General features: G+C 39.0%; 1 pseudogene; it reads left to right on the top strand.

Moving 5' to 3' along the window:
* On the top strand, positions 1-26682 carry LOC130887667 (zinc finger protein 728-like; annotated as a pseudogene).

Genomic DNA, 26682 nt, shown 5'->3' with positions numbered 1-26682 from the left:
GTCTTGGATACTTCCGCATTCAGTATTGAAACTTAGCTTCTCCCCAAAGTTAGGCGAGCGTCCTGCTCAGCGCTGGGCTTGGATCCCTGACATGGAGGTTGGTGCAGGGTGCAGCGCCGTCCTGCAGATCTGAGGGACTGTGCAAGGTGGCGGGTTCGGCATGGAGGTTGCTGACTTGGGCTGCTTAGCGGGGAGGCGGGAGAAGCTGACCTAGAGGTGCTGTGCTGACCTAGGCTGGGCCACTGCACCCGGGTGCAGGTTTGACAGGGGAGAGGGCGCCACGCCAAATCCATGTGCTGTGAGTGCCAGTGCCAGTCTCCTAGGACGCCCCTGCTGCCCGAGCCCACCCGTGCTTCTGGGACTGCAGGGCTGGCTCAATAGCCTAGGAATGGAAATTGGAAAGAACCGGTTGCAAGGGCAGAGAAGGTCTGTGACTGCTCAGGTCTGAGGAGTAAAGGGAACTCACTTTCCTGCTTGCCTGGGAAGCGTGCTCTCCCTCGTGACCCTTGCTCGCATATTAACGGTAGTCATAATTCCCAGGACTTCTAGACTTCTTCCCTCCTATCCTCTATGGTCAACCTACTGCTCCTGGTTTAAGCTCACAGAGCCCTGTGAGGGCTATTGTTATATGGAAGGTTAGTTCCGTCCCCTGTGGCATGGTTTGTAATGGATGCCTCTGGTTGAATAGGAATCCCTGATGTACACGCCCGTGACTTGAACCATCACATTAACACCCCTGTGTAGCCACAGAATAATCTTGTAATTGGTATTGATGTGTCATTGTGCAATCCACATAATTACAGATTTTACACTGCAGAGTTGAAGAGACTCGACAATAGTACTGCATCAGTATCGCTTGAGACTGTGTGACGTCAGAACTTTGGACTCCTTTTCAGATGTGAGGGAGGACTTGATGTGATGAGAGAAATGGGCCTCATGATTGACAGGAGGAGGCTTGAATGTCTGTGTAAGAAAGGGGAGAAACGGCCCTGCTATTCTGGCAGGCGCTGTACATTGTCCTCGCATTGTGTGCTTCTCTGTCTCTTTCTTTTATCTGCATTGTTTGCACTCGGTAAACATACTCAGTCACTGAATGTGGCCTCCAGGTCCACTGATGCTCCTCAAATAGGTCTAGAAAGATTTGACAAAGTTTTCGTGGTGGGCTGAAGACAATAGGAGATAAATTTAAAAGGCTGTCGCCCACTGAGGGTTCTTTGGATTGCCTATAGAAGCTTCCTGTTCATGGGAAAACTGCCGCCCTCTTCTTGACAGGAAAACGGGATAGCTTCGTCTGGAGTCATTTGGGTGTCCATGCCCTTGGGACGAAGAGTTTCGTTATCCCAAATAACTTGTTCCAATGTGGAAACAGTTTCATAGGTTTTCAGAACAAAGACTGTGATTAATCAAGACAAGTTTAAAATACATTGGCAGGTACTATGAGATGGGGACCTATTCTGTCTGCTTAAGAAACTATCTGGTGACATTGTTGGCATTTGAATAGATGGAAGTTAACATTCTGCCAAGTCAGTGGATTCTGAAAGTCTCTTTCATCTATTGTCATAAGCTGTTTGGTCCACCACAGAGTGAGAGAAGAAATGAATGTTTCTGAAGGATAAAACCAGCCCAAGGAAAGGTAATTACTCTCTGAACCTGCAACATTCCAGTCTTCTCCCCACAGTAATGAATCTCCACGTGGCCCTTCAGTCTCTGCAGACACAGACTCCTCCCAAGTGTTTTCACTCACAGTCAGACACAGCTTCTTTTCAGTAATTTTCCTCCACAGCCACTCCCCCTAGCTCATGTGCTCTTGCACATACTGCCCAAGGGTGTGTCAAGTGTTTGTGCACTGGAGACTGGCTGATGACATTGGAGCGCACTCTTAGGAAACATGGGCTTCAAACCACCTTGTTTTAGCTCCTGAAATTTTCAGTGAGTTTCCAACCGTATTTAAAATAATAGACACTGGTTAATGTTGCTGGTCTCTAGGGAAAATCGTAGAAGTGGGAAGTGGGAAAAGCACCCTGCCTTCTCCATCAGATCATTTCAGGCGGTGAGTCTAGGACAGTTTGCAAATGCAATGACATGTTTGGAGTTGAAAGTTTGCCTCAATTTGTCCTGGAGACTCTGTCAAAAACTATTCAATTGTTTTGTTTGTGGTAAGGTGGTAACGAAAGAAACAACACCAAGAAAGGAATAATCCTGAGAACCACTTTCAATTATGAGTTAAAAATTTCTGTCACCGAGTCAAGGACACTTGTCAACTTCCATAGTCATGTCTCTCCGTAATCAATGCCCCAGTGTTCTTCTCAGTCTCCTTCATGAAGTCACATCCGCCCTGTCTTCTCTCTGTCACTACTCTCCAGCACCCTGCAGGGGTGTTTGTGAACTTCATAACTAGCCAAATAACTAGCAGGGAAAGCAGGAGGGCAGTTCTGCCCAGCAACATTCAGGGGCAGGTATTGGTTCAAATGTCAGGAGTGTGCCCCCAGGGCGTTACATCAGACACATTTATGCACACGCACAATTAAGAGAAAATTCTGGTGATAATCCAAGCCCATATGCATAACAGAGTATACATAAATTGCTTTGAGGAACAGTGTAAACTAAATACAGAACATATGTGACTACAGGGATACTCTTTGTAACTGTAGACTGAACGAGAAAAACGGGTTGAAGGATGGATGAGATAAACTAATTTACAAGGGTCTGCAGGAGGGTCTCTGGCAGCATCAGCTGTACCCACACAGATAGAACAAAGTCAGCAGGCTTGAAATCCGCTGTAGGCTTCTGGACAGAAAACGGGTTTTGCTTTCCTTCCCTCGAAGGAAGAACTCTGTATGCTTTAAATTCCAGGTTCCTCAAGTGCCTATGTGCAGACAAAGTCCTCTGTGCCCACTACACATCCCACAAAGTCATTTTTTACATTCCGGGATTCTGCAGTTACTTCAGTATACGTAAAAAACATGATTTTCATCTAGAAGCCTCAGATGACAAAAGACATGGAATGTTTGTTTTTATGGATTTGGGTGCCTCAATGTGATCGTTTCTAGTTCCATTTACCAGTGAATTCCATTTTTCTTTACAGCTGCACAGTGTTCCATAATGGATATGTACCACATTTTCATTATTGTTCTGTCAGTGGAAGGATATTTATGTCATTTCCATTTCCTACCTCTTATGAATAGAACAGCGATGAACATGGCCAGGAAACTGGATCTTTGAACTATTATAAAGTAGTTTAATTAGGGCATATAGGAGATTTATTTTTTAACTTTTTTGGAATTTCTCTTTTCTGATTTCTAGAGTGGCTAATAGTTTGCAATCCCAGCAAAAGTGGATAAAGGTTCCCTTTTCCCCACACCCTCTCCAGCATTGCATGTTAGTTTTGATGATCTTTGCCATTCTGACTGTGGTAAGATGAACTCTCAGAATTGTTTAGACTTGTGTTTCCTTAATCGCTCAGTACCTGAACAATTTTTGAGATATTTCTCTGACATTTTTGTCCTCTTTTGAGTACTCTCTGTTCAGGTCTCAGACCCATTTTGAGAATGGGCCCTTTGTTTAATTGTTATTGTTTTTGGATTCTGTTTTTTGAGTTCTTTGTATATTCTGGAGTTTACTCCTCGATCAGGTTTATAGCTGGCAAAAATTCTCTCTCTCTTTTTTTTTTTTCGAGACAGGGTTTCTCTGGTTTTGGAGCCTGTCCTGGAACTAGCTCCTGTAGACCAGGCTGGTCTCGAACTCACAGAAATCTGCCTGCCTCTGCCTCCCAAGTGCTGGGATTAAAGGCATGCACCACCACCGCCTGGCAAATTCTCTTCTGTTCTGTGGCTTCCTCTTACCCAATTATTATTTCTGTAGCTGTACTAACCTTTTTTTCTGGAGCAAATCAAGTCCTGTTCACAGTACCCTTCCCCACACCCATTTCATATGCGCTACCTCCTGTGTTCCCTTCTGTCAGCGTTAGGCAATTGGTTGGTTTGCTGTTATTTTTCCTATACAATGATAGATCCAGATGTAATTTCAGTCTTCTGCAAGTGGAAATCTATTTCCTCAGGAACACTTGTTAAAGATGCTTTCTTTTCTCCAATATTGTTGGCATCTTTGTAACCTTTAAAAGGCTGAAGTTATCTATGCTCATGTGTAACAATTCAGTTTTGTTCTATTTGTCTGGTCTACATATTTGTTTTCTGTGATGGTTCCATTTTTCCTTTGTATTACTTTGGCTCTGTACTATATCTTGAGGTCAGGAGTGGTACCTCTCTTTTTGCTCAAGATTGTCTGGCTATGGCTATGTGGGCATCTTTTGTGATTCTTTATGAACTTTTGATACCGTTCACTTCTGTGAAGAATGAGATGTGGATGGGTTGGTAGGATATAATTTTTTCAATACTCTATTGTGTATAGTTCTTTCTACTTCAACTATGACAGCGAGTTTTGCTTTGGGTAGTAGCTCAGCTTGGATGTTATGGTCTTTTCATATTTGGAATGCATTTCTCCAATCTCTTCTGGCTTTCAGAGTTTCCATTGAGAGACTGGCTGTTGTAGTGATATTTTATTTGTACTTTAATAAATAAAGCTTGGTTGAGGATCAGAAGACAAAGCTAAGTAAGCCACTAGAGCCGAGGGAGTGGTGGCACACACCCAGAGGCAGTCAGATTTCTGTGAGTTCAAGGCTATCCTGGGCTACACAAAACCCATCCAAAAACAGATCCAGGTGGTGGTGGCTCACATCTTTAATCCCAGTGTTTGGGAGTCACACACCTTTAATCCCAGCACTAGGCAGGTGGGGATAGGAGTGATGTGGCTGAGCGGAGAAATGAATATAAAGGGGAAGAGACAGGAACTCACTCAAGTGTGGAGTTTGAGGATTTGTGAAGACAGGATCTTATCCTTTTGGTCTGAAGATTTGGCAGAGGTAAAGGGACTCTCTGGTGGTTGGCTGCTTTGCTTTTCTGATCTTCACCTTGAACCCCATTATCTGTCTCTGATATGTGCTACAGGTTGTTATACAAATAAATGTGTTCTTTTCCTTAGAGATTTTAGTATATCATGAGGCTCATAATTTCTGGTCTTGTCGAGTTAGTGTTCTTTCTACTCCTTATATTTGTATGGATGTGTCTTTCCTTAGTTTATGGAAGATTTCTTTTATGATCTTATTGCAGATCTTGTGTGTGGCATTGCCTGGGGATTTTTTCCTCATCTGTGCCAATAATTTGAAGGTTTCGTCTTTTTACACTGTCTTATAATTCCTATCTTTTTTTCCTGCAGATTTTTTATTCTTACTATTATTTCATATTCTTAGCTTATTTTATCTAGATCTTTAATTTTATCTGTGAGTTCTGACATCCTATCTTCTGCTAGATTCATTCTCTTGTAAGTCTTTCATCTGAGTTTTCTTTTTGAATTACTGGGCTTTTCAGTTCCATCTCCATTCCTGCTAGAGTTGTCTTCAGTATTTCCATTTATTGAATTCCGGCTTCAAATGATGGATTATCTTTGTCATTTCTATCATTCTTATGTTTTTATTTTCTTTGGCATAAGCCAGACATTTATCTTCCTTGTGTGCATTGTCTTTAATGGCATTGAGATATGTCTTCATGTCCTCCTTAGACTTTTTTTGTAGTCTTTGATGAAGTTAATGATTGTACCTTGAAATCTGTGTCTTGGTTTGTTCATCTCTTGGTAAACATTTCTACAGAGTGTGCAATGTTTGGGGGACGAAGTCAGCTTGGTCTCTCATTTTTCCCGTGAGAACTAGGCATGTGGTCTGTGGGAGAAAACACAGGCACACCCTCGCAGTCAGGCTACCTGTGGCAAACTTGAATGTTGTTTTACTAGGTTTGTGTGTGACTTCATAGCAGTTTCCTTTACTTTTCTCTGTTATAAGGCAGCTCTACCTTCTTCTGACACACGTGCTTCAGTTTTCTTTATATTCATTTTTCTGTGGTGTTGGATTCATCAAAAGGAGGCTAGAAATAAATTTCTATAATTTGTGTGAATTTTAACAAAATCATAAAAGTAAAATAATCAGGGAATTGTGGTGCACCTGTTTAATGTGGGATACTATTCAGCTGCATAAGGATGTAATATAGTCATTTGAGATGGAATGGATAATGTTAGATTTCTGAACACAGAGTAGAGACGCAAGGCAGGAGAGAGGCAGATGACAACAGAGGAGACCAGCCATTAGTACACACGGAGACGGGCACCAGCTCTCATCAGGTCCCACCTGATGTGCTTATGCTATCAGGCTGGAGAGGAGTTAGATCTCCCAGTAAATGCCCGATTGGCTCTCTCATGGCATTGGATCCTGTGTCAGACTGGCCTAGCCAAGTACACTATTGGACAGGGACAGAGAAATGTATTGCCCATTGTTCTCTCATGAGGTCCTCTGAGGATGCCTTGGGACAGTGTAACTCCTCACATTGAATAAACTTGTTTCTAAATTTCCTAATGATAAACTTATTATCTATCTCTTGTCTGATCAAATTCATGTCCCTGGCTACACTGTTGCTTGCATCATTCTCTACATGGTCAGGATCCCAGACCTCATCGCAGAGGTGCTGCATCAGGTCTGCATCTTCATCGTATTTCTTATTCATGATTGCATATAATATGTTGAAAAGTACCTTGTCCGTCACCGTGGCTCTCTACTGTGAGAAATGTATATAATAGGTGTTGTATTATAATACAAACATGGGACACTAGAGGTATATTTTTTTTCAAAATTTTGCTCTTTATTTTCTGTGTGTGGGTATTTTGCTAGTGTCCATGTCTAAGAGATTGTCTGAGCCTCTGGAACTGAAGTTACAGACAGTTTTGAGCAACCATGTGACTTCTGGGAATCAAGACAAGGTGCTTTGAAAGAACAGTCAATCCTCGTAATTACTGAGCCATCTCTCTAGCCCCATCATACTGATTCATAGATTCACATACTCTCCATTTATGATGTCCATGGGAGTTTCTAGGATCTTCTGCCCTTACTTTGTTTAAAGATGAGTTCCATATACCATCACAGTACTACATCAGACTTATTCTAGGGACATTGCTTACCTATATCAGAAGCATTTCTAGCTCTCCTCTCATTCTTAATGACTTTTAGATTTGTATGCAGAAGCACATGATTCTTCATGGTATTACTGACAGTTTTAATAAATGCAATGTATGGTATTCATTTATTGTTCTTTATTTCAGGAAATGCTGTCGTTCTGGGATGTGGCCATTTATTTCTCTGCAGAGGAGTGGGAATGTTTGGGTCCTGCTCAGTGGAATTTGTACAGGGATGTGATATTGGAGATTTACAACAATCTTGTGTTCGTGGGTGAGGATCTCTTCTATGATAAATTCTTAATGATTGTCCGCATGAAACTTGCTACCTTTGTAGACTGTCGGATGGAATTTGTACTTACAACAGTGAGTGGTAGTGTTAGAAATTCAATCTCATGAGCAGGGTGCGTACATGTTAAAGAGAATTTCACACTCATCAGTTTTAATATTTGTAACTAAGGGCCAAGAACCTCAAGACATTCAAATCCTAAATTTCTCTGAAGCAGTCTGATGTGCCCGTTATATAACACATGAAGAGTTGTTCCTCTATGATCGTTTATTGTGTCTTCTCATTCCCTCTGCACACAGTCCTGGGGAGGACATGTGATTCCCAGGAGAACACACTAACAATGTTGTTTCCTTTTCACACAATCAGGTCTTGCTTCATCAAAGCCATACCTGGTGACATTTCTGGAGCAAAAACAAGAGCCTTCAGACATGAAGAGACAAGCAGCTGTCGCCACACAGCCAGGTGTGTAGGGATGAGGGGTCAGGGAGCAGAGTGGGAGACCAGTGGTCCAGCAGAAATCTGGGCTTTATCCTTAGAACTGAGAAATGAGGTTTCAGTGGAAATCATTTTTTAGGGATCTCCCTTTCTGTCCTTTGCTTTCTGTGGAGGACATCTCTCAGATGTTTATGATGCTCCGAGTTCCCCACACTTTATTCTTCTCCTCCCATAAGGTTAGCTTGTGTTTGCAGTGATTCCAAAGCTCTGTCGTTTCTTAGTGAACTGATTTTTTATAATATGATTGTCTTGGGTATTTATTTTCCTCATAAAATATTCATTAATCTTCCTATCTTAAACCTTTGGAATATGTTATTTAATATTGTAATGACAGTCATCTGGTTATCCAATGTAACTTTCATGCCTTTCAAAACAAAATTCTGCATTAGAATATGTATAAATTACGTATATAATGTGTGTACATTGTAACATATAATTATAGTTTATATAACATGTACATATAATTTATATACATAAATTATGTATAAATGTGTTTTCCACATTGAAATACTTTTCCATAGGGAAATGCAATTATAATAATGAGTAATTGTTTTGTTTTTAAAAATAAGCATGGTAAAAATAAAGAATTTTGCTCAGCTTTCATTCATTTTTCATCCTTTACTCAACAGGCAACGAACAATACCCAGTCAAAGAATGTGGTAAAACCTTTCATTGGAACTCACAACTTCCTAACCACCAGAGGATACATTTAAGAATAAAGCCCTATACGTGTGAAGAATGTGGCAAGTCTTTTTGTTTCCCATCATTACTTTCTATACACAAGAGAATTCATACAGGAGAGAAACCCTACAAGTGTGAAGTATGTGGCAAAGCCTTTCATTCTCCTTCATTATTTTCTGTGCACAAGAGGATCCATACAGGAGAGAAACGGTACAAGTGTGAAGTGTGTGGCAAGGCCTTCCATTGTCCATCATTACTGTCTGTACACAAGAACATTCATACTGGAGAGAAACCCTATAAGTGTGACGTATGTGGCAAGGCCTTCCATGCTCCATCAGTACTTTCTAGACACAAAAGAATCCATACAGGGGGAAAACCCTATAAATGTGAAGTGTGTGACAAGGCCTTCCATTGTCCATCAGTACTTTCTGACCACAAGAACATTCATACAGGAGAGAAACCCTACAAGTGTGAAGTATGTGGCAAGGCCTTCCATGCTCCACCATTACTTTCTGCACACAAGAGAATTCATACAGGAGAAAAACCTTACAAGTGTGAACTGTGTGGCAAGGCCTTCCATACCCCATCATTGCGTTCTGTACATAAGAGAATTCATACAGGGAAGAAACCCTACAAGTGTGAAGTGTGTGGTGAGGTCTTTAGCACCTCCTGGCAAATATCCAGTCATTTGGTAATGCATTCCGGGGAGAAACCATACAGATGTGAGGAGTGTGGAAAAGCCTTCTCTACAAAGTCATACCTAACTAAGCACAAATTACTTCACAGTATGGAGAAACTTTACAGATGTGAAGAATGTGGCAAACAGCTCAACAGTTCTCGAAGTCTTCAAGAACATCAAAGAATTCATTCTGGAGAGAAACCTTACAAGTGTAAAGAATGTGGCAAAGACTTCAGAACGTACACAGCACGTTCTAGACATCGGACTGTTCATATCGGAGAGAAATGTTACAAGTGTGAAGAATGTGGCAAAACCTTTTACCAGTCTTCTGGTCTAAAGCAACACCAAAGAAATCACCTGTGAGAGAAAGCACACTGGTGTGAAGAATGTGCCAAGGACTTTGAGACTTACAAAGAACTTTTGAAACACCCAAAATCCACATTGTAGAGAAATGTCCCAAGTGTGAAAATTGTTGCCAGCTGTGTAGTAAGCTTTCTAGTATTTCTCAACAAAAGATAGTTCAACTGTAGTCAAGAGTGAAGATTTTAAGGTGTTCATTAAATGTTTTACACTTCTTCAGACCACAGAACATATGACATTTTTCATTTTCAATAGGAGCCCTAAGCATAGGAATGTGGTAAAGTTTCATAATATTTCAGACCATACCCAGCACAAAAGAATACAGAGTGAAGGCAGCCATGCTCATGTAAAGAATGTAATGAATTTTTCATTGATTGAATGATTTCTTTCTGACCACTATCGAATTTATCCTGAGAAGCACCACAACTGTGAAGTGTGTATTGATGTCTTTGAAGACTCCTTACAAAAAAAAGAGGAAGTTCTCAAGCTTAGCAACATGCCTACAATTGTAAAGAGTCATCATCCGGCCCTTGAGGTAAAAGAGTGTCTGCAAATGTAGACTATCCCGGGTATTTAGCTGTTCTTCATGCCTGTTTCCACGTCATAGAGTACTTATAGGTTTAGTGTACTACAAATGCTAAGACTATGACAAGGCCTTTATCTGACTTTCATGTCAGAAGTGTCCTCTGAGACTTTATACTAGTAAGGAACTCAACACACCCTAAAGTGTGGGGAAGTCTTCAATAATATTACTATTGTCAACACAAAAGTCTATACATCCAAATCATTTGGAAACTTCTTATATAATATTTTAACCTTCATCAGCACCAAAGGTTCTTCACCGATGAGATGTTTTACAAATGCAGATTTCCTTCTGCTCTCCACTTCACACAGACAAGCAATACCTGATGGAGCCTCAGTTGAGGGAATCCCTGAATCTGACTGACCGTTGGGTGTGTCTGTGGGTCATTTTCATGAATTCGAATTGACATAAGAGACTCTAGACCACTAGATGATGGTAGTGCACTTTGTGGGTGCCACTCTTAGTGAGCTGGTCTTGGGTGTGTAAGAAGAAGATAGTGGCATTTCTCCATGGTTTCTACTTCACCTACTGTCTCTAGATTTCATCTGTGTTCCCCTGCCCTGGCTTCCGTGGAAGATGAAATGCAGACAGTGAAATGAAATAACCTCTTTTCTCCCCCTAAGTAGTTTTGAGTCATGGTGCTAATCACACCAAAAGAAATAAAACTAAGTAAACAATATGGGAAGACTTTCTACTCTTCTTTATACACTAGTTATCATCAGAGCCTTCATTCTTGAGATAATATCACACTTTATACACTAGTTATCATCAGAGCCTTCATACTTGAGATAATATCACAAGGCTTTGAGGTTTATTCAACATTAATTGTACACTAAAGCATTCATAGTGTAGGAATTCCCTACTGATACAAAGAATATTATAAAAATTTTATTTGGTTTTATCAGGATTCAAATACCATAAAGGGCAAACTGTAGAGGAATCCTATGAAAAGAAAGGAAACTCAAATCTAAACACATGGAATATAAGAAATTCATATAAGAGAATCTGCTACAAACACCAATGATCATTAGTTGACACATCATATCAGGAAATTTCTTGAGAAAACTTACAAATACAAGTAATGTGGAATGCTTCTGATTTTTAACTCCACTCAAACTAGCCATGAGTAAATTCGTATTATGTAGAACCCTTCTACATATGACTCTGGCAATAACTTTGTACAACATATAGACCTCAGGAGAGGAAATTAATTACATCAGAAAACATTGTGTGAAGGCAAAGAGTGTAGCAAAGTCTTCATCCTCCCGTAAAAAGTAATGACTGGAGGGGAATTTGTGTAAAAGATCAATCCCGTTAATAAGGAATGTTGAAAATGTGAGGTATTGTTTGCAATTAAAATGGCATTGATGTTTGGCATGCTGAAAATATATGGTAAAAAAAATTAAGATATTACTGTCAGACTCATGCAGATCATGCAAGACAATTTAAGTTTTGAAATAGTATTGTAAGCTTTGACACAGCTAAGCTTTCCGAGATTCAATCACATGACTTATAGAAAGGTCACAGAGTGTTTTTTCTTTTGTTTTTGTTTTTCAGGGGATCTTTTTTTGGTTGTGATTGCTTGTTTGTTTTTGTTTCTCTGTGTTATAGCCTGGCTGTCCTGTAACTATCTTTGTAGACCAGGCTGTCTTTGAACTCCCAGAGATCTGCCTGCCTCTGCATTCAGAGTGCTGGAATTAAAGTGCACCACGATGCCTCACTGTTTGATTTTAAATACTATACAACCAAATTATTACATTGTCCGGGATATTGGATATGCCAAGACTATGAATGAGATAAGTACAGGGCCTGCTAAGGATATCTACAGGCAATGAATGGAGCATGCTGGGGAGGGGGCTCTGTGACTTTCGGGCAGAACTGGAAGGGTGGAGCACATAAGTCTTTTGAAGTCAACACCAGTGCAGCAGTTTCAGTGAGCTGTCAGATCATGTGTTTGCCCTGTTGAATTTTGGGTTGATCCCTACTGTGTTGTATTTCTTTCATTTTAGTTTCAGAATCTTTGCTCACTGTCAGTGCATGGTGGAAGTAGTCAGTTTTTATCTTCTAGGAACTCACAGTTAAGAAACTGCCTTGAGTCTCAGATTAGTTATGGAACGGAATCTTTTCTACTCTAGAAATTGTTAAATACTTTGTGAATCTTTCAAATTGGATTTTACTTTGTAAATAAAATGACGTAATACTGGGGAGAAGTGCCCATACACACACATATTGGAAGACTATTCATGCTCAGAAATTCTTTTTTTTTTTTTTTTTCAGAAATTCTTAAGAAAGTCTTAAGGTTGCTGACAATGCCTTCACTGCAGCACTAGGGAGGAAAACAGAGCAGACAGGACCTCATTCTAGACAGACTTGTCAGTCAAATGTCCAGGTGGAAGCACTGCTTGTATCTAGTTTCTCTAAGTTGAGGAAGTTGTTCTGAGTTGGGGTAAAACATAGTCTGGAATAAAGGAATTGACTATGAACTTCACAGTCTCCATTCACATGAAGTCTATAATGAAAACATTAAATCTTCCTTGTGATGGGGTTTGTATTTTTGTCTCAAGCATGAAATGCACCAAAAACTTTCAAAGAAGAGATGGACATTCTCAGTACTCCATGTAGCTTCTTCACTACAGTGCGTGCAATCCATGGTCCTTTCTGACACCCTTGTATTCGAGGAGGAATCATCTCAGTGTTCTGCTTAGCACAAATGAGGGAAGGTAGAGTGGACACAAAACTTAGACAAACAAATGGGTGAAAGTGTGGAAACAATTTACAGAAAAGTGGAAAGATCTTTAGTTGGATTCTGGAAGTTCATCGCAAGTAAACATCAGAGATCGGTAATTTTCACTTCGTTCATTGATTTTAACCATCTCCGTGGCCCTGACCGATGCCCTTCACTGTTGTGGGTTCCAGCGTTCATATGAACCCTATGCCGGCCCTGGAGTCTGATCCATGTCTGGCTCACACTGTGTCTAAGCACAGAAGGACAAGGATTATTTATTTTTGTTACTGGTATTAAACCAAAGCTACCTTCATTATAGTCAAGTGGCATAGCCCTTACCCTAAGCTACCCCTGTCCATTCTCTACCGTGTATTTAGATAAAACACATCTATAAATTATCCTTTGTTAGCCTTGTTTTCTGAGTCTTCTGTCTTAAGCACCTGAGACGCTGCATGAGCAGCAGGATTACCAAGGATGGTTTCAAAAAGCATCTTGAGGAGATGATGCTTAGTCCTACATTAGCTTCCTGCTTCCTTACTCTTAGTAAAACAGACCAATGTGAGTTTTCACGTAGTAGTAAGATCCCACACTAAGTAGACCCGAGCTTTAAACTTACAGGTATTAGCGGAAATAACCATTACTGGTAAAAGGCTCGGCTCACAAGCTAACACCGGGTGCTGAGAACGCAGGACTAAAACGGCCTGATCCACCTGATCCACCGTGACTGTCCCTGTGTTCAAGCCTCTTTCCTTACAAATTCATCCACACAAAACTCAGCAGGAACCCAGTCACTGAACAATCACCTTGGAGGGCGTGGGGGGGGGGGATATCGGAAGTCCTTCGCGCTGACTTATGGGAAATGTAGTCCAGACCACTATGACGACACAAGAAGGTGCTGTGGATACAGAACTTCCGCGTTCAGTCTTGAAACTTAGCTTCTCCCCAAAGTTAGGCGAGCGTCCTGCTCAGCGCTGGGCTTGGATCCCCGACATGGAGGTTGGTGCAGGGTGCAGCGCCGTCCTGCAGATCTGAGGGACTATGCAAGGTGGCGGGTCCGGCATGGAGGTTACTGACTTGGGCTGCTTAGCGGGGAGGCGGGAGAAGCTGACCTGGAGATGCTGTGCTGACCTAGGCTGGGCCACTGAACCTGTGTGCGGGTTTGCGAGGGGAGAGGGCGCCACGCCAAAGCCATGTGCTGTGAGTGTCCAGTCTCCTAGGACGCCCCTGCTGCCCGAGCCCACCTGTGCTTCTGGGTCTGGAGGGCTCAGTAGCCAAGGAATGAAGTTTGGAAAGAACAGGATCACATTGGCAGGCAGGCTGGGTCTGTGACCGCTGGTGTTTGAGGAGCTGGAGAGCTAACTTTCCTGCTTGGCTGGGTAGCATGCTCCTAGCTGACCGTTGCTTGCATGGCTGTAGTCAGATTTCACATGACATGTTGAATACTTGGACAAATTGCTCCTGTTAAACTTTGTGTCCGGCCTATTACTCTTGGTTTGATCTCGCAGATGTTCCTAAAGTTCCCAGTTTCCAGAGGCAAAGAGTCCTGTGAGGGCAGTTGCTGCATAGCTGTTAGTTCCTTTTCCCTTGGAATGAATTGTTAGATTTATGGAAGCCTCCATAAATAGGAATAGGAATCATATAAGTCACTCCTGTGACTGAAATCATCACATTGTACTCCCATATACCCACAGAATAATCTTGTAGTTAGTTTGACCCTCTCTTTGCAGAATCCAGATAATTATGGATTTCGCAGTGCAGAGTGGAAAAAGACTGGACAGTTAACACAGCATCCAATTCCATTTCAGACTGTGTGATGTCAGAAATTTAGACTCCTTTTCAGATATGAGAGAGGACTTGGTGTGATGAGAGAAACGGAATTCGTGATTGACAGGAGGAGACTTGAATGTCTGTGTGAAGGAGGGGAGAAATGGTCCTACTGACCTGGCAGACTCTGTACATTGCCCTCTGGTCACAGCTTTTCTTCTGTCTCCTGACTTTACCGATAGTGTCTAAACTCCCTTAAACAGACTCTGCCACTGAACGTGGCATCCAAGTCCTCTGATGTTCCCTGAACAGTGCTAGAAGTATTTACCCAAGTTTTTGTGCTGAGCTAGAGACAATAAAAGATGATTTTGGAAGGTTGTGGCTTACTCAGGTTCCTGTGATTTGCACATAGTAGGTTCTTGTCAATACAAAACGTTCAGCTCTCATCTTAAAGGAGAAAAGAGACAGTTTAATCTGAAGCCATTTGAGTGACCATGCCCTGGGAACACAAATTTAGGGTACCCCAAATTCCATGCTCCAAAGGGGAAGCAGTTTCATGGGTTTACAGAACAAAGAATGCCATTGGTCAAGGCAATTTTAAAATGCACTGGTGGATACTCTATTGTTCATGTACTATGACGGGTGACATTCTAAAAGTTTCATCTATTGTCACAAATTGTTCGGTCCACCACAGACTGATGCAAGGAATGACTGTTTCTGAATGGTAAAACCAACCCAAAGCAGGGAATTCTTCTCTGAACCTGCAACATGCCAGTCTCCACAGTACTGAAATTCCACAAGAGTTTTTCTCTCACAACCAGGCACAGCACAGCTTCTTTCTGACAATTTTCCTGCCTAGTTCCTCGCCCTGTTTCATGGACTCTTACATATATTGCTATCTTCAGTCAAACCAAGTGTGCTGGAGACTGGCTCGTGACATTGAAGTCTACTCTTAGGAAACATGGGCTTCAAATCACCTTGTCCTTTCCACTGGAATTTTCAGTGATTTCCCAACTATATTTAAAATAATGGCCACTTCTCAGTTAAGGTTGCTAATCTGTAGGGAAAATAGTAACATTATGCGAAGTGGGAAACGCATACTGCTTTCTACATCGAAAGAACTTCCTTACACTGTAGGGATGATAGAGCAGCGTGCTCCCGTGCACCTACAGGCCTCAGACATTTATAGATATTTCGAATTAAGCCTATTCTGTGGCTCATCCTGTCAACTCTGAATTTCAAGAAAGAGTCAGGAAACCCAGAGTTCAAAGTCATCCTCTGCTTCATAGCAAATTCAAGGTGATCCTAGGCTACATGAGACCTGTATTTTTTTAAAAAAAAGATTCTTAAAAACATAGTTTATTAGGTGTAGTCGTTGAAGATGCTTTGTTTTCTCCAGTGTATATTTTGTCATTTTTGTGAACTGGTAAATGACTGAAGTTATATGTGCTCATGTTTGGTTCTTTGATTTTGTTCTATTGGTCTAGCATGCATGTCTGTCTTTTCTAAGCCTTTTATCTTGTTTTTATTACTATGCCTCTATCTTATATCTTGAGATCTAGAGTAGTCCTCCTGTATTTGTTCTTTTTTTCCAAGATTGTTTTGGCTATGTGGGGTTTTTTTGTGAGTCTATATGAACTGTATGATAGTGTTCATTTCTGTTAAAAATGAGATGGGAAGTTTGAATGTGATTGCTTTCAATCTGTACATTAATTTTGGTAAAATGGTCATTTTGCCAGTGTTAATTTTACCAATAACTTAGCATTGGATATCTTTCTATTTTCTGATGTCTTTCTCCATCTCTTTCTTCATTTATTTAAAGTTTTCCAGGTAAAAGGAATTCACCTCCTTGGTGTGTTGCATTCCCAGACATTTTGTATTCTTTGAGGCCATGGTGAATAGGTATGTCTTCGTGATCTCTTTCTCTCTACATTTGTTGTTTATGTGTAGAAAATTATTCACTTGCGCAAGTTGACTCTTTATTCTTCCACACTGCTGAATTTGTTTGTATGTCTAGAAATTTTTCAGTGTTTCTTTTGAGATTATCTTTGTATATCATCCAAAAATAGGCATACGTTTGTTTTCTTCTAATTTATCCCTCTTGACTTATTGATCCAGCTAGTGCTCCTAGCAAAACTGGGAAAGGATCTGGATAGTTTATACTTAGCCAGTTGCTTGCTTCATGTTTTCCTCATTTAGGAAGATTTGGGTTAGAGGTTTCCTCATACATGGATTTCATAAGAGGTGTATTCTATCTAGTCCTCCCTTCTCTAGCACGTTTATCATGAGTGCATGTTGGATTTTGTTCAAGGCCTTTTCTGTATCTGTTGGGATGCTCTAGTGATTTTTTTTGTCTTAAGAATATTCACATGGTTTATTACATTTATTGGCTTGTGTATGTTGAATCGTCCCTTATCAAGGGATAAGCCAACTTTGGTTATGTCAGATAAAAAAAAAAAAAAAAAAAAAAACCTGTAAAGAGAACACAAACACATCAAAAAAGATTATCTGATTAAAAAAGATTATTAGCATTTTGAATCTGTGTTCATTATGGATATTGTTCCCTAGTGTTCTTTTGTTCTTATTGTTTTATCTTTACCTAATTGTGTTATTAGAATGATATTGGCTTCATAGAAGTAGTTTGGCATGGTCCTTCTGTTTCTTTTTTTAAAATTTGAAAAATGATTAGCTGTAAATCTTTGGATGTCCATGAGAATTTTGTTGTGAATCGATCTAGGCATGGAATCATTTTTTTTATCTGGAAGACTTTTCATTATAAATTCACTTTCCCCATTTGTTTTGGGTCCATTATAGACCCGTTAAGTTCTTCCTTAACTTTGTTCATTTATATATAAAAGTCACATGTGAATGAAAATGAAATAACAATAAGATTAAATTTCTGGAACCTCTTGAAATCAATCCTATGGGCAAAGGTTTTAGCTCTGATTGCCTACATGAAAATATGAGAAAGAGCATCCAAAAATATTGCTAAATGATACAATAAAAATAGTTGGGATAAACAAGAACCAACCTAATCCAAACCCACCTGATGGCAAGAAATAAGAAAGAGCAGAAGAGAAATTATTGAAATTAAATGAAAGGATTCAAATGATCAACAAATTCACATCAGATTCATTTATAAGAATGAGTGACTCTTGTCCCAAGGAACCATTCTGTTCATGACCACAGTAGCAGAACCAGAATGAAAAGGGAGATGTTAAAACGGATACCAAAGAAAATATTTTTGAAAACCTATTTTCTATTCCATTGGGAAAATGTAAAGAATATCACTTAAATGTGTTCCTTGTAGACAGCAGAAAAAAATGATTTTGTTTCTTTTTTATTGTTTTTTTATTGAGTATTACATTTTCCCCCTTTCCTTTCTTCCTCCCCTCTCCCCTTCTACCCTCTTTTTAAATTGTTTATCTGTTTTTGATTTAATTGCGGTATGTGGTACCTATCCAGAAAATTGTCCACTTCCTGTAACTTTTCCAATTTTGTAGAGTACAGGTGTTTGAAGTATGCCTCCCTTTTCTTTTCTAATTTGTTCATTTGCATATTTTCTTTCTTTTCGATAAGGGTTAGTCTATTTTGTTGATTTTCTCAAAGAACCAACTTTTTTCTCATTCATTCTTTGTATTGTTTTCTTGTTTCTATGTCATTGATTTCAGCCCTCGATTTGATTATTTCCTGTCATCTACTCGTCCTAGGTGAGTTGCCCTTGTATTTGGAGCATAGATGTTCAGAATTCAGACTTCATCTTGATGGATTTTTCCTATGATGTGCATGAAATGTATAATTAAAAATTAATAGTCATTTATGATAGTCAAACTTGTCATGTTAGGTTTTCTAGATAAACAGAGACGTATTTCTGTTATATAATAATCTTCAACTCTTTTTTTTTTTTTTTTTTTTTTTCGGTTTTTCGAGACAGGGTTTCTCTGTGGTTTTGGAGCCTGTCCTGGAACTAGCTCTTGTAGACCAGGCTGGTCTCGAACTCACAGAGATCCGCCTGCCTCTGCCTCCCAAGTGCTGGGATTAAAGGCGTGCGCCACCACCGCCCGGCTTAATCTTCAACTCTTAAAAGACCTACAGAATATGGCATCTAAAAGGTTTTAAGAACTTAGACTTTTCTCAACAGTGAGACTTGTCAGCTTCTGGCAGAACCAATTACTTCAGAGAGGTTCATGGGCATTGAACCAACTTGATATGCAAATATGCAGCTGCAACCACTTATTAAAGACAGATCTAGATATAAAACAAGTCTCTAAACAGGTTACAGTTTCACAATGCCCATAGGCTTAAGAAAGAAGCAAAAAGGGATATAGACAGTCATAGAAAACAGTAAGTAGTTTTAAAATGATAAAGAGAAAAGTAAAGTAATATGAAAAAATAAGCCAGGGAAGATGGGAAATACACAGAGAATCTAAATCCTATATGTTGTGTTAATTTTGAATTTTTTGAATGCTGATGACTGAACAACAGCAGCCGAAAGACATGAGATTGTGACATTAATTAAATTAAACCAGTCCAAATACATTAGGAATGTCTTTTAATGGAAGTAAAAAATGTATTGCTTTTGGGAAAGAGATTGTGCTTTTGTTTCTAAGGAAATAAAATGCTGTGGATTCGTTTAAGATTGATAGAGATCAGGTTTGATCAGGGAAGAACCCCCCCCCAAAAAAAATCCTGGCTACAGATATAAAGAAATAAACCTAGAAAAACTACAGGGTGGGTGATATATATTTTACCTACTCAACATAAAATAAAAACATTATCTTCGGCTGGCTTGTGTACAGTGCACAGTCCATACTTGTGTTAATGCAGATATGTATATTATCTTTGAAAGTATGTGTGTTGGGCTGGAGAGATGGCTCAGTGGTTAAGAGCATTGCTTGCCTGCTCTTCCAAAGGTCCTGAGTTCAATTCCCAGCAACCACATGGTGGCTCACAACCATCTGTAATGAGGTCTGGTGCCCTCTTCTGGCCTGCAAGCATACACACAGACAGAATATTGTATACATAATAAATAATAAATAAAATTAAAAAAAAAGAAAGTATGTGTGTTTTCAGAGCAAAGGGACCAGACGCCAATGAAAACAGGTGACCCAGTTGATTTAACCTCTCAAGGCACCTCTGATGCAGTTTCCTCAGAGTTCTGCATCCAGAACAGTTTCAAGACTGCTGTCTGCGATAATCCAGCCTCACAAACTAATCTAGCCAGGACTCCAGATAAGCCTTGTGCTTTCCCATTGCACAGAGACTGGGTAACATATGTTATTGCTGGTTTTTCCAGCAGTTTGTCAGTATCTTAATTTTTTCAGGTTACCTAAAAAGATGCCTTTGCCCATAGACAACAGAAAGCCATATACTCTAGAGAATATAACATCCACATTGCCAAGTCGTTGGTGGGCAGTTTTTGGTCATTTGGTGGGTTATGGAGGTTTGTTATCATTTTGGAGGACTATAGGAATATAGAATAAAAAGACAACTATTAACCTCAAATATTTTGCATTGTCATGAATTTTGGTACGTTGATACAAATTTAAAACTATTTTTGTTATATATTCAAGTTTCTATTCTTGTTTGGGGTATTGTGTTTATAAAGCTCATCTACAAATATGATGTATACTTAAGAAATACAAGTTACTCGTTAGTCCCCTATGATAATCAAACTTGGAGTCATGGTAGGTATGCTTTCAAGTTTAAACAGATACATTTTAGATAGATAGGTGATCATCAACATTTTAAGGACCTACGGAATATAGCATTTAAGATGTTTACTAACCTAAGACTTTTCAGGACAGTGAGAAACATTTGCTTCTGGCAGCACCAGCTTACTTCAGAGAAGATAATGGGCACTGAAGAAATTCTATATGGAGTTTGCTTTCATTTGGGCAGGAAACTGTGCTTGCCTTGACTGCTGACAGTATGCTGTCTAAATTCAACAAGCACAGAAAGGAAAATGATTGCTGAACTTTGACAAAACAAGGCAGGACATTACAATAAAACTTCTGTTTCATAGAAAAGTTTGACAGATGTTCTAAATCTGTAGGCTGGAGACAGATGTCCCAGTATTACAGAGGAAGTTTGGGTGAATGTCTGCCATTTCTATATGTTTAGAAGTGGTTTGCAATACACTTATGGTTTACTCAGGTAATATTATATCCTTCTGGGGTCTTTTTTGAAGTGGAACACTGGATAATTATAGTTATAATTTTCTTATATATGATAGCAGGTAAAGTAGGTACAAATTTTAGACTCACCAAGATAGGATTAATAATGTAATACTTTCTCTGAATTTGCCAAATACAAATGGACTGGATATTGTAAGTGTAATCCTTCCTTGATAATTTTTCTTTTTTATATAGTTTTTCTTTGTTAAAGTTAAAACCCTTCTGTTTATTTAGACAAAATGGGGAAATGTGTAGACTTTCACAACTAGGCAAAGATGTGTTACTTTTGTTTATGCTGTGGACTATTACTTAAACTGTGTGAAGGTGTGTTACTTTTGTTTATGCGGTGGATTATTAAACTGTGTGAAGGTGTGTTCCTTTTGTTTATGCTGTGGATTATTACTTAAACTATGTGAAGGTGTGTTACTTTTGTTTATGCGGTGGATTATTAAACTGTGTGAAGGTGTGTGACTTTTGTTTATGCTGTGGATTATTAAACTATGTGAAGGTGTGTTACTTTTGTTTATGTGGTGGATTATTAAACTGTGTGAAGGTGTGTGACTTTTGTTTATGCTGTGGATTATTAAACTGTGTGAAGGTGTGTGACTTTTGTTTATGCTGCATTTGCTTAATTATGGAAAGGTGTGTCGGTTTTGTTTCATAGAAAGCTGAGTGGCCAATAACTAGGCAGAGGGAGGATAGGTGAGGCTGAAGGGCAGAGAAAATAAATATTAGGAGAAATCTAGGCTCTGCAGGAGGAAGGAGGAGAAGGAGGAAGAGGGGAGAATGAGGGAGATGTCCGAGACAAAAAGGAAGGCAGCTGCCAACCAGTCAGATATAGAGAAGCAGTGAAAGTTAGAGATACAGAAAGAAATGTGGAAAGCCGTTAGGGCAAAGGTAGATAAAAAGAAACAGGCTAATTTAAGAGAGCTAAATAGAACAGTACCTAAGCTAGGCTGATCATTCAAAACTAATAATAATTCGCTGTGTCATGATTTGGGAGGTGGTTGTCAGCCTAAGAAAGGCTGGTGCAGTTTTTAATGACATTGAGGTGTTTCTTCATGTCTTTTAAAAGCTTTGTATAGTCTTTGATGAAGTTTATGTATTCTTAAAATCTGTGTCTTGGTCTTCATCTAAGTAATTCCTATTGCTAAACATTTCCATAGAACTCGTTATGTTCTGAGGGGAGATGCTGGCTTGATTTCTCATGTAGTCTATTTTTTCTGTGAGAACTAGATATGTAGTCTGTAGTAAAAAGAAAGGCAGGCACATCCTACAGTCAGCCTAACTGCAGCAAAATTAGATGTTATTTTATCGGGTTTGTGTGTCTCACTTTGTTCACAACATGTTCCTTTATTCTTTTTAATTATGAAACAACTGTATATTTTTAGCATTAATGTTTCATTTTTCTTTCTATTCCTTTTCTTGTGGTGTGGGGTCATCCAAATGGCATTGAAAATGAACTTCTACAATGTATGAATTTTAACAAAATCATAAAAGTAAAATAATCATGGAAATGCAGTAAGCAGAACCCCTCCACGACCTTGGCATCAGCTCCTGCCTCCAGGTTCCTTTCCTGTCTGAGTTCCTGTCCATACTTCCTTTACTGATGAATAGTGCTATGGAAGTGTAAATCCAATAAACCCTTTCCTCCAAAATTTGATTATTAGTCATGGAGTTTCATTGCTGGAATAGAAACCCTAACTGAGGCATATCTGTATAGTTGATTCACTATGTACATCTATAAGTCATTATCTGATCTTTTGGAATTGAAGTTACAGATAGTTGTCAGCAGCCATGTGGCTTTTGGTAATCAAACCCAAATCTTCCTTTGGAGGATCAGCCAGTCCTGGAAATTGCTGAGCCATTTCTCTAGCCCCAACACACTGTTTTATAGATATTTCTCTTTCTATTTTATGATTCTTAAAAGTGTAATATTCATGGGAGTTTCTAGGTTATTCTGCTGTACTCTTCTTAATGATGAGTCCTGTATAACATCATAGTACTATATCAGAAGCATTTTAGGGATATTACTCTACCTATATCTGAAGTACTTCTATCTCTCCGCTCACTCTAGGTTACTATTAGATTTGTATCAAGACGCATATGATATTTTTTGTTATTTAAACTCTTACCATTTTAATCAACACAATATACATTTTTCACTCTTTTTACTTTATTTCAGGAAATGCTGTCGTTCTGGGATGTGGTCATTTATTTCTCTGCAGAGGAGTGGGAATGCCTGGGCCCTACTCAATGGAAATTGTACAAGGATGTGATTTTGGAGAATTACAACAACTTTGTATTCTTGGGTGAGGATTATCTCCATGGTGTCTTCAGCATGAGACCACCTCCCTTTGTGCAAATATCTCATGGGAGCTTGTGATTCCAACCATGAAGTTCATAGTGCTACTCAGGAAAATTCATGTATCTTAGAACTAGTTCATGTCTTCTTGTGTTCATAGTGCCCTTCCACCTTTTACATGTACTCTTTATATTAATGCTATATGCATGAGCAGGGGTGGGTGATGCATGTTAAAGATTCTGTCACACACTTCAGTTTTATTATTTTCCCTTGTAACTGAGGGACATGAAGCTCAAGACCTGCAAAGTCTAAATTCCTCCTAAGCATGTCTAATGTGACCATAAGGAAACTCATGAAAAAATAATTCTTTATAATCTTTGATTATATTTTCTCATTTTTATACACTCTTCTGGAGAGGACATGTTATCCCCTGGAGAACCCACTAACAATGATATTCCCTTTTCCCAAAATCAGGTCTTGCATCCTGTAAGCCATACCTGTTGACATTTCTGGAGCAACGACAAGAACCTTCTGATGTGAAGAAACAGGCAGCAGCAGCTGCCGTGCAAGCAGGTGTATAGAAATGAGGGACAGTGGAAATTCAGAGACCCGCTAGAACACGAGACTTTCCCTGAGCATTAGTGCACAATGTTCTGGTGGAAATCACTTTTAAGGATCTCTTTCTGTCAAATGGTGATATCTGTCAGATGTGTAGGGTGATCTAAGGCTCATTCAGTGACAGTCAAACTCTGCCATTTCTAAAGGAACTTTAACTTGGATATGTATTATCTTCATAAGATATGCATAAAACTCCTGTCTTGAATCCTTGAAATGTATTTTTAATATTATTATGGACAGGCTTCTTTTGCAACTTAACTCTGAAAATTTCAAAAACCAAATCTCTATATATTAAAAGTATACACACACACATATACACTTTGAAAATACCTAAATATACGCTCTCATATACATACACATACATGCACATACACATATGTGTATATACATTATGTGTATACGTATATATGTATATCATGTGTGTGGCATACACATATGTATATGTATATATGAAAATGTATACATGCACATTTATACATATATGTATATGCATACATATATATGAGAGTATATTTAGGTATTTTCAAAGTTTGACTACTTTGTTTTTATGTAATCATAAGATTTTTATATTTGTTTAAGGGACATTTCCATTAGGATAATTAGACAAAAAGGGGAAATTTAGTGGCATTTCATTTGTATTTTAACAAATAAAGCCTTAAAGATTTTTTTTAATTGTTGATTATATGCCTTCCTTACAAGACTGACTTCCATTAATATTCCTTTGTTTACATGTTATATGTTGTTGTGATCTTCCTTCACTGGAAGGTTACATGATTTACAGCTATCATATGTTATAAATTAGACTCTGTTAAAACAGGTATAGAAAGTTGAATATAACTTATTATTTATACAGGATAATACAAGTGTGAATAAATATTTCTATTTTTATAAATGAGCACTGTAAATATTAAGGATGTTTCTCTCCTTTCATTTATTTCTCAACTTTTACTCACCAGGGAAAAAATGTTATACATGCAAAGAGTGTGGCAAATCTTTTGATTGGAAATCAAAATTTAGTAAGCATCAGAGAATTCATTTAAGAGTGAAACCGTGCAAGTGTGAAGAATGTGATAAGGCCTTTCGTGTTCCAGCGTTACTAAAGGAACACAAGAGAGTTCATACAGGAGAGAAACCATACCAGTGTGAAGTATGTGCTAAGGCCTTCCATGCTCCATCATTACTTAATAAACACAAGAGAATTCTTACAAAAGAGAAACCCTTCAATTGTCAAGTAAATGGTAAGGCCTTTCAGTTTTCAACAGTACTTTCAGAACACAAGAAAATTTATACAGCACAGAAACCCTACCAATGTGAAGTATGTGACAAGGCCTTCCGTTTTCCATCATTACTTTCTGAACACAAGAGAATTCATACAGGAGAGAAACCCTACCAGTGTGAAGTGTGTGGCAAGGCCTTCCATACTCCATCATTACTTTCTGTACACAGGAGAATTCATACAGAAGAGAAACCCTGTAAGTGTGAAGTGTGTGGCAAGGCCTTCCGTGTTCCATCATTACTCTCTAAGCACAAAGTAATCCATACTGGAGAAAAACCCTACAAGTGTGAGATATGTGACAAGGCCTTCCGTGCTCCATCACTGCTTTCAGTACACAAGAAAATTCACACAGGAGTGAAACCCTACAAGTGTGAAGTGTGTGACAAGGCCTTCCATTATCCTTCAATACTTTCTAAGCATAAGAGAATTCATACAGGAAAAAAGCCACACAAGTGCGCAGTTTGTGGAAATGCCTTCCGTTTCCCATCGTTACTTTCTGTGCACAAGAGAATTCATACTGGAGAAAAACCCTACAGGTGTGAAGTATGTGCCAAGGATTTCCATTGTCCATCATTGCTTTCTAAACACAAGAGAGTTCATACAGGAGAGAAACCCTACCAGTGTGAAGTATGTGGCAAGGCGTTCCATGCTCCATCAGTGCTTTCTGTGCACAAGAGAATTCATAATGGAGAAAAACTCTACCAGTGTGAAGTATGTGGCAAGGCCTTCCATTGTCCATCATCACTTTCTGAACACCAAAGAATTCATATAGGAGAGAAACCCTACAATTGTGAAGTGTGTGGTGCGGCTTTTAGGACTTCCCGGATTCTTTCTACTCACTTGATAATACATTCTGGAGAGAAACCCCACAAGTGTGAAGAATGTGGAAAAGCCTTTTCTAGAAAATCATACTTATGTCAGCACAAATTAACTCACGATACAGAGAACCCTTACAAATGTACAGTATGTGGCAAAGTGCTCAACAACATGAAAAACTTTAGGGATCATCAAAGAATTCATTCTGGAGAGAAACCCTACAGGTGTAAAGAATGTGGCAAGGATTTTCGAAGTTCTACAGCACGTTCTAAACATCAGATAATTCATACTGGAGAGAAACGTTACAAGTGTGAAGACTGTGGGAAAAGCTATTACCAGTCTTCTGGTCTCAAGCAACATCGAAGAATTCATTTGTGAGAGAAAGCACACAAGTGTGAAGAACATGCCGAGATATTCTGTACTCACTAAGAACTTTTGAAATACTTGATAATTTTTACTGGACATTAATGCCACAAGTGAGAAAAATGTTACAAACCCTTTAGTAAGCTGACCAGTATTTCTCAACACATGGTAGTTTATACTGAGGTGAAATAGTACAAGTCTTAAAATGTTCATAAAATATTTTTACTTCTTGATATCATAAAAGATATCAAAAATTTTCATTCTGAATAGAAGCCCTCTTTGTGTGGGAAATGTGGTAAGGTCTTTATCACCACCAAAAATATTTGTTGATAAGAAGATTTGAAAAAAAAAGTATATGATAAGAAGATTTGTAGATACTTATGTCCTATTTTCCTTCTGATAAAGCTTACACAGATAAACAACATGTGATATTGTCTCAAGTAGGTACATGACTGGAACTCCCTGATCCAAGGGCATGCTGTGGGGCATTACCATGAACACT

The sequence above is a fragment of the Chionomys nivalis genome, chromosome 15 (genome assembly GCF_950005125.1).
Source record: "Chionomys nivalis chromosome 15, mChiNiv1.1, whole genome shotgun sequence".
Taxonomy (NCBI): domain Eukaryota; kingdom Metazoa; phylum Chordata; class Mammalia; order Rodentia; family Cricetidae; genus Chionomys; species Chionomys nivalis.
The sequence above is the reverse complement of the archived record's forward strand: the minus strand, read 5'-3'. Positions and strand labels throughout refer to the sequence as shown.